Source organism: Triticum aestivum, chromosome 3B (assembly GCF_018294505.1).
Source record: "Triticum aestivum cultivar Chinese Spring chromosome 3B, IWGSC CS RefSeq v2.1, whole genome shotgun sequence".
Taxonomy (NCBI): Eukaryota; Viridiplantae; Streptophyta; class Magnoliopsida; order Poales; family Poaceae; genus Triticum; species Triticum aestivum.
Genome location: NC_057801.1, coordinates 199209024 through 199217991, shown reverse-complemented (window position 1 = coordinate 199217991; position 8968 = coordinate 199209024). Strand labels below are relative to the sequence as shown.

The window sequence follows — 8968 nt, the reverse complement described above, 5'->3', positions numbered from 1 at the left end:
CACTGTCGACTGCGAAACAACCTGAGAAACCAAATTGATATCGTATGTCTTCCACTCTCTTAGCCCTGATTTTAGTCTCCATTATGAACAATAGGGCAGGCCCTTCTTGCTTCACCAGACGGCGAAGCTCCCGAACTGCCTCGGGGTTCCCAAGCCCCCGATATATAGTTCCAGCTAATGCAAATCATTGGGACGGGCAGTGCTGCTCAGCAGATGTTGCCGAGTTTTCAGGCGTTGGTTTCTTCTTCTTTGGAATCATTTCCTCAACTTGCTCATCCCCTTCTGTGACTGAATCTGAACCCGTCTCCTGAGCCTCAGTATGATTTGAATCAATTGTAGTTTTTCCATCCATCAGAAGCAAAGGAGTGGGTACAACTCCTCGGTAAACTTTTTTGGGTGCCTCTTTCCTTTTGTTGTTTGATGTTGTTTTCTTGACAAGAGAATTTACCTCATCAACGTCTTTACCAACGTTACTAGAGTACTTCGACTCTCCCTGACTGCTCGTGCCTGAGAATTGCTCTTTATTCGTGCTATCCCCTGACCCAGCCTTCTTCTTGTCCTCTGGTGCTCTCAACTTAGGCCCGAAAGGGAGTTCTCCTTGTTCATCACGGGGGCCCGGAGTTGGGCAGAACAAATCGGAATGACCAAGTCTACCACAACAGAAACAGAAGTGGGGAACTTGCTCATACTGTATATCATACAGGTCTGTCTTCTTCCTCTTCGCGGAATTGATCAAGATCCATCTCCTCAAGGGTTTACTCACGTCATGCGAGATTCTGGCTCTCAGAAACCCACCCACATGATCAAACTGAATCGAGGTAGCTTCTTTGTCAATCTGCTGCGCTATTAGCTTGCCCCAAGAAACATCTCGAAAGTTGTACGGGAGATTCGGGACCCTGGCCCAAAGATGGAGCCAGTCAAATTTGACCTCATCAGGTCGCATGTAGTCCTCAAATTCTGCAAGAACAACAGCGTTCTTGCTGACATGCCATGGAGAGCCAAGCCATATGCGATCCCGTTCTCCTCAAAGGTTTACTCATGTCATGCACAGAAGTACCACAATTGGGGCATTGGAAGCAGATTGGTACCAAGATTGGTAATTTTTACGTGTCAGTACCAACTTTGAGGCGAGGCGTTCCAAAAGAGGCTAAAAGTGCTATTTATACATTAACAGAAAAACTGACCGGTTGGGCCCGCCCGTCAGGTGCCACGCTGGCCAATGAGCGCGTGTCCGCGCTGACTCGGACAAGGCTGTGTTGCACCGTTTAGGCACGACTGGTGTGACCTGAGCCTCCGTCTCCGTCTCCGTCGCGCCCGTCGCCACCGCTGATCGCCTGCGCCGCCTGGAGCTCGAGGCCCGCTCCTCCACAACCATGGCCCCGCTCTGGCCCCACACGCGCACCTTCCCGACCCTCGACCCGCCCCGCCGCGCCCGCCTCGCGCTCTCCTCCATCCTCTTCCACAGCGGCGCCAACTCCTCCTCTGCCTCCATCATCAACGACATAGCCTCCTCTGCCTTCGCCGCCGCGGCTACCCTCCTGCCCCACCTCCTCTCCCCATCCGCCGCCGCCTTCTCCTCATCCCCTTCCTCCTCCCCGTCAGCTCTCATGTCCTGCCCCGCCACCGTCTCGATGCCCCGCGCTGGCGCCTCGGTGGCCGTGGAGCTTCCCTGCGGGATGGCCGTCGGCTCGCGTGTCACGGTGGTGGCCCGGCCGACGAGGAGGGGCGGCGTCGTCACAGTTCATGGTGGAGCTGCTCGGCACCTAGCCCGTCCAGGAAGGCGACCACCAGTAGCATAACTCTTACAGCCCTCCAGAAACCAAAATGAAGCATGCACGCCGGGCAAACATACTCAGGACCACCATAATAAGAGCGAACACGTGAAACGCCTGGCAGAAATAACAAAAACAGCAAGGAGTAAGGGAAAACAAACAAACAAAGAATCCAAAGAGCAGAATATAAAACTTAACTACCTTTAAGAAGTAATATATTTTCCTTAGCAAATGGCGATTCCATAGCAGGAACTACAACACAAGAGAAACTTTCGATCTTAAATCGATCGGGAGCAAAGCAGTTAAAAGCCGTAAACATAACAAACAAAATCAAGAAACACACACCTCTTTTTTTGCCGGTGTAATAATCTCGAAGAATCCTTCGCTTCCGACGATTCCAAACAGCATCAACACGACTAACAACAGGTGTAGGAAGAACTACACAAAGTAAACATGGAAAAATATTAACCAGGCAAACACATCGAAGCACATAAACAGTTGTAAGAAGTACAAAATAAATAAACATACCAGAAGGAGTCGGTCCACGCGAGGAACCAGACAACCAACCAGCAGTAAAATACGGACAACCCCTTCAAGAATTCATCCGATTAACCAGTTAACTTGCCGATTAATCCCTACTCGTAGGGTCACCGAGTAGCCGATAAACCGCTAAATCATCCGATTAATTTATTAAATGGCCGATTAACTTGCCGATTAGCCTATTAATCCCCTACTCGCCAGCCAACCGAGCAGCTACCAGTTAACGATTTCCTCAACAATGCGGACGACACAAAACTTCCATGTCAGACGCAGCTCTAACAGCAAGAAGACAAGGATCAACCAGCTCTTCAAGTACAGGCCGAACGTTCCTTCCAACTGCAAAAGTCAATCAATCAGCAATATTTTTCTGAAAACAATACAAAAGGAGTTCAAAAAAGAAAGCACCCACCAAACGATGAATCTACAGGACGCTTCCCACGACGGATATCTTGCCGTGCCTGGCGTCGCAGCCGCGCCTCATCAGCACTCGAATCTGAAAACACACAGCCACGTAAAAACAACCATTTTTTTTACCAAAATCACACATAGCTAATAACAACCTAAAAGGAGCAATAATCACGAGGAACAGAACCACCTTGTACAAGAAATCTCCCATCAACAGCACCAACCGGCAAAGAGGAACCCACCGAGGAAGAGGAACCCAACGATGTGGAGCGAATACGCTGGGAAGCATGAGCACCAGAACGAACCATAACAGAGACAAAACGAACAGTAAGAACTCAGCAGGGACACAAACAAAGACTCGCCTCCCTCCCAACCATGCACAAAATCTCACGCGTGGCGAGGAGGCTTCGATTCTGATCTACATGACGAAGAGAGATGCGGCCAGGGTGGAAGGAAAGGCAGCTTCGTGCGAGAATTCCTGTGTGCCCTAGCACCTCGGCCACACCAAGAGGAAATGGAGGGCCTGGCGCTGGGGGCTGGCCAGTGACCAGGCTGGGGAGGATAGGGCTGGCCTGGCGCTAGAGGCTGCCCGGCGACCAGGCTGGGGAGGATAGGGCGCAGCGCCATGCCACCATCTCCGCCTCGTTGGAGGAAAACGGAAGGCCTACCGCTAGGGGCTGGCCAGCGACCAAGCTAGGCAGGATAGGGCGCAGCGGCGCGCCACCATCTCGACCTTGGTGGAGGAAAACGAAAGGGCCGGCGCTAGGGGCTGCAAGCGACCAGGTTGGAGGAGGACGAGGCTGTGCGCAGAGACGAAGGACAGGAGGCAGCGGCGACGTAGCGCTGGGCTGGGCTTGTGGAGAACGTGAACCAACACCAGGCCAACTACTTATAGGCAGTCAAAAGAGAAAAAACAAAGATGAAGCCCACCAGAAAAGCCTAGAAGGCAACGTGGCCATCTATTGAATGGCAGTCAATGACACAAGGGCACCAGACGTGGCAACCATGCACAGAATCAGACGTGCTAGAACAACCCCACCAAGCAAAAATAAAACCAGTCCACTCTAGAAAACCAGCCTGGATACGTGTCGCTCAAACAAGGACAGTAATTTTTTTTTCAAAAAAACCAGAAAAATGGAACCCTTACGGGCCTAGTCTTCTTGGTATACGGGCTGTTCTTATATATATACATATTAGATGTTTTGAGTAAATCATTTTGTGTGTCCAGAGCTGCTCCTGTGTATTGTCGATTCCACCTGCAAGTCTAATTGTTCTAAGAAATATGCATGTCGCAGATGCCGGTTGAAGATCTGCGAGATGCTCGTGCCACCATGCTCTGCGGCAGCGCCCACTGCATGCGGTAGCAGGTGTTGAGCTCGATGACGGGGCGGCCGCTGAAGTCGCCTCTGATCCTGGGGTTGAAGTGGAGTATCCTGGGCGGCTCCTCCCCCTGGACGGCCTTGGTGCCGAGCAGCTCCACCATGAACTACGACGACGCCGCCCCTCCTCGTCTACCGGTCCACCACCGTGACGCGCGAGCCGACGGCCATCCCGCAGGGCAGCTCCACGACCATCGGGGCGCCAGCGCGGGGCACCGAGACGGTGGTGGGGCAGGATGCGGGGGCTGACAGGGAGGGGGAAGGGGATGAGGAGGAGGCGGCGGCGGAAGGGGAGAGGAGGTGGGCCAGGAGGGTAGCTGCGGCGGCGAAGGCGGAGGAGGCTGCGGCGTTGATGGAGGAGGCGAAGGAGAAGTTAGCGCCGCGGCGGAAGCAGACGGAGGAGAGCGTTAGGCGGACGCGGCAGGGCGGGTCGGGGGTCGGGAAGGTGCGCATGTGGGGCCGGAGCGGGGCCGCGGTCGTGGAGGAGCGGGCCTCGAGCTCGCGGCGGCGCGGGCGGTCGGCGATGGCGACGGGCGCGACGGAGACGGAGACGGAGGCTCGGGCCGCACCAGCCGCGCCTAAACGGGTGCGACCCAGCCTCGTCCGAGTCAGCGCGCGGGCACGCGCTCACTAGCCAGCTTGGCACCTGACGGGCGGGCCCAACCCATCAATTTCCTGTCAATACGTGTAAACATCATTTTTAGCCTCTTTTGCAACGTCTCGCCCCAAATTTAGTATTGACATGTAAAAATTATCAATCTTGGTATCAATCTCCTTCCAATGCCCTAATTGTGGTATTTCTGTGTAATTTACTCCAATTACTACGTGCAGATGTGTGCAGCGAATCCATTTCAAAAGATTCGTTGTGACTCCTAAAAAATTTAGCTATGGGGGTATGTCTGGCAGAAAAATAGGACAAGCTGCACCGTGTTCAACTTCAATGGATCTGCATCTGCTGAGTGGTGGTGGACGTGAAACAAGTAACCATGCACTCAAGGCGTCCACGGAAATATGTGGTGGCATTGCCGTGTTGAGGGAAATGGAAATAGATCAAGAGATGAGTGGTTAAAAAAAAAGGAGAGGTTAGTGGTAATACAAGTGCGCTGAAAATAAATTTAGGGTCATTCGAATAGTTTTCAGCCTTCAGATGCAGTTCCAGTTATATAGATGCCTTCTTCTACCTCTCAACCATTTTTCCTGTCATCTTCTACCTCTCAACCACTGAATTCCTATAGGAGATATGATATCATTGTATTTATGTTCCAGCTAATAGCCTCCATTAATGTTGAGAGGAGGCTTCACTCGCTTTTTTGCCAAGATTGACCATAGATAATGTTACTATAGAGGTTAGAGTATTGAGGTAAAGAGGTGACAATAATATTCTTTCTTTTTGGTCTTTGCCATCTGTAGGGGAGTGGTGGCAAACCAAAGAATGATTGCGCCTACGAGGAAACACTTAATCAACCTTGTGAAAACCGGCGCGAGAAAACTAATGCGTTGTTGTATGTGATGTGTAGCTTACCCTTGTAGCGCGTATCTGCACCAGGATCTGCCCACTTTCGACATATAACATGTGGCTAGAGAGATGGAGATCTAGAACCATGCCTCCACATGTGTTGTGCAGATCACATTAGTGGTGATGAATCCGGAACCCTAGAGAGTGTTTACTACTCAAACTCCCCTTCATTTAGTTTTGTCCTTTTATTTCCTGCTTTTACATTTCCTTCCGTAGTTTAGTGAAACCAATTTATCTTTTCCGTAGCAATCGATGGGGTGGATTATTTCCGAACTCCTATTTGGGTGCATACAAACTGTGTAGGTGACAACGTAGTTACGCTGTTGATAAGGTATCCTTTTCGCTTTCTGTGGGTTCAACACTTTACTTATCGCGAAATAACGACAATGCCATGTACACTTGCAGGGACATCAGCGACCTGTTGTCTTAATCACCAGCAATAGTAGCTAAGTACTCGTCACCCAACATGCATACTCGTCGACCATGTCTCGTCCGTGCGATGGAGAGCTCACTAGCTAGTACGGGTAGAAGGCAAGGTGGCAATTGGCCTCTGCTGTGCAAGGCAGGACCTTCCCCGCATCGGAGTAGCAAGCGTCGAGGCAGAGGAGGTTGGCACCGAAGGTACTGCGGGAGAACGACATGGGAACACTGTAGTTGTCAATCACCGATATGTTGTAGTTGTCCAGGGCGAGGGCGCTGCCGAGCGAGAACTCGTCCAGCATTGCCGGCGGCTTCCCGGAGAGCTGACAGGCGAGCTGGTCGGTGCAGTCGCCAGTCGCACACGTTCCATGGCCCTCTGCATCGAAGGCGCACCCCGTCCACGGAGCTTTGGAAGGCACTCAAGGGTAGAATGAACATCAACTAAATCACATAACTTGACCTATTGAACAAATATATTGTAGTGCCGGGTGGGGGACCTATGCCCCCCCGCCTCCGCGCAATAAAATATAAGGAGGGGGAGCATGCCAAGCCCCGAGAATTCATAGTCATTCATGGTTGATACAATTGCTATCCCGAATTCCCTATTTGCCGCTTATTGCGGCAAACTATTGGTGCTACGCGTTTTGGCCGACCCATTTCTATAGATAGTTTCGGAACTACCCCAACAGTTTTTTCCTTTTTACCGGTCTTTTTTTTTTCATTTTCATTTTCTGTTTTTTTGGAACTTCAATAAATGTTTGGGATTTTTCAAATTTCCAAAAAATATTTGCGTTTAAAAAAATTGTGGTTTTTAACAAATGTTAACGATTTTGATTTTTTGGAAATTTTGGAAATGTTTGTTTTTATAAAAATGTGTACAAGATTTCAAAATAAGTTTGTGATTTCAATTTTTTTCATAAATTAAAAAATGTTCTTGTTTTTAGACAGTATTCAGAAAGTTAAAATATGTTCCTGTTTTCCAAAAAAAAATCTCACAAACTAAAAAAATGTTCACGTCTACAAAAACATTCAAGAATTTCAAAATATGTTCGTGCTTTTGAAAATTTATTTATTTAAAAATATTCCCATATAAAATTTGTTCCGAAAATTAGAATAATGTTTGCATTTTTCAAAAATGAGCGGGATTTTCAAAATTCGATTTTATTAAAAATTATTCATGTTTTAAAAATGAATTTCAAAATTCGTTTGAGTTGTTCAATATCTTGGCCGATTTCCAAACATTAGTAGCTTTCTAAATTTTTCTTCACAATTTCCAAGGAATGTTTGAAAAAAAATCAAAAACTGTCCAGATTCGCGTTGTGCATAGTTCTTATTTCTTAACTGCACACCCTCCTCTTTGGTCACCAACTCTTGTCAGCTACTCTCCTTGACAAGCTATAGGTCCGGAGATCGAATTCCGTTGAGGGGCGTGTTTGGTCACCAACTCCTGGAAGTCGTTGAACACCTTCCTCAGCTCGCGTCCCTTGTTGCCTTCCTCGTACAGGCCGCGCGCGCTGTCGTCCCCGAACGCGGCGCGCGAGACCACCGTGTTGGCGTAAGCAATGAGCAGCTCACACAGGTCCACGACGGCGCCGCCCGCCGCCGCTCCGCGAACGCGCTCGACCAGCGCGGTGGCCTCCTCTTCCCGGACGCTGCGGAAGGAGAGGATGCGGAGCGGGCTGAGGAGGTGGACCACGCACACGCGGCGCGCCTGGCGCCAGTACTCGCGTAGGGCGCGAACGCTACGTCGCGCCCGTAGAGGAGCCGGTCGGCCATGGCGCTCCGGGGCCGGCTCGCGAAGGCCAGGTCGCGGGTCCTCATCACCTCCTCCGCGGCGGCCGGCGAGGACACGACCACGACGGGCACGCGGCCAAACCAGAGCAGCAGGACCGGGCCGTGCGCGGCGGCCAGGGACCGCAGGGCCCGGTGCGGCAACGAGCCGAGGAGATGCAAGTGGCCGAGCAGCGGAAGGCCGCGAGGCGACGGCGGAGGCTGCCTCCGTGCTCCATCGCTGCCGCTGCGCAGAGGGTCGGGCCTACGAAGGATGTACAACAGAGATACGGTGAAGGCGAGGAGGAGGAAGAGGAGTGCAAGAGGCGAGACGGCCATGTCGTCGGGACGAGCGACGAGCGCGCGTTCTGGGCTTCTGTCGCCGTACTCGTAACGCTGGCGACTGCGTGAATGGAGCAGCTCCTTGGGGCACAATTACTACGTGCAGATGTGTGCAGCGAATCCATTTCAAAAGATCCGTTCTGACCCCTAAAAAGGAAAATCGCTGTGGGGGTACGTCGGGCAGAAAAATAGGACAGGCTGCAGCGTGTTCAACTTCAATGGATCTGCTGAGTGGTGGTGGACGTGAAGCAAGTAACCATGCACTCAAGGGGCGTCCACGGAAATATGTGGTGGCATTGCCGTGTTGAGTGAAATGGAAATAGATCGAGAGACGAGTGGTTACTTGTTACTCCCTCCGTCCGGAAAAGCTTGTCTCTCAAATGAATGTATCTAGCATCAAGTTAGTGCTAGATACATCCATTTGAGAGACAAGTTTGGAACAAGCTTTTTCGGACGGAGGGAGTACGTGTAAAAAGTGGGCAAGAAAAAGGAGAGGCTAGTGGTAAGTCCACTGAAAATGAATTTACGACGCTTTTGGTTCACAGTCAAGTAACTTAATGGGCTTCGATTCCGGGAAGCTCTGCTTCTGACTTCGTTTTACCAGATACGAGCTTTGTTTGGTTTGTGCGGTTGGGCTCGGTTTCCTAATCACCCGGTGTTCGGCTGTTTTCGACTTCACGAAGTAGCGTATCAGGAAACACGGTTAGTGAATACGTAGTAGGCGAGACAAATGCGGTCTATCGTTTCCGGAATCAGGGGTATCAGAAACCGCGCCAATCTTATCGAACCAAACACGTCGTTAGGGTCACTCGAATCCTTTTTAG

At 50.8% G+C, this 8968-nt stretch overlaps 1 pseudogene; it reads right to left on the bottom strand.

The window, feature by feature from the left end:
• Positions 1 to 7345: 7345 nt before the first annotated feature.
• On the bottom strand, positions 7346 to 8533 carry LOC123065217 (cytochrome P450 736A117-like; annotated as a pseudogene).
• Between the last annotated feature and the right edge of the window lie 435 nt (positions 8534 to 8968).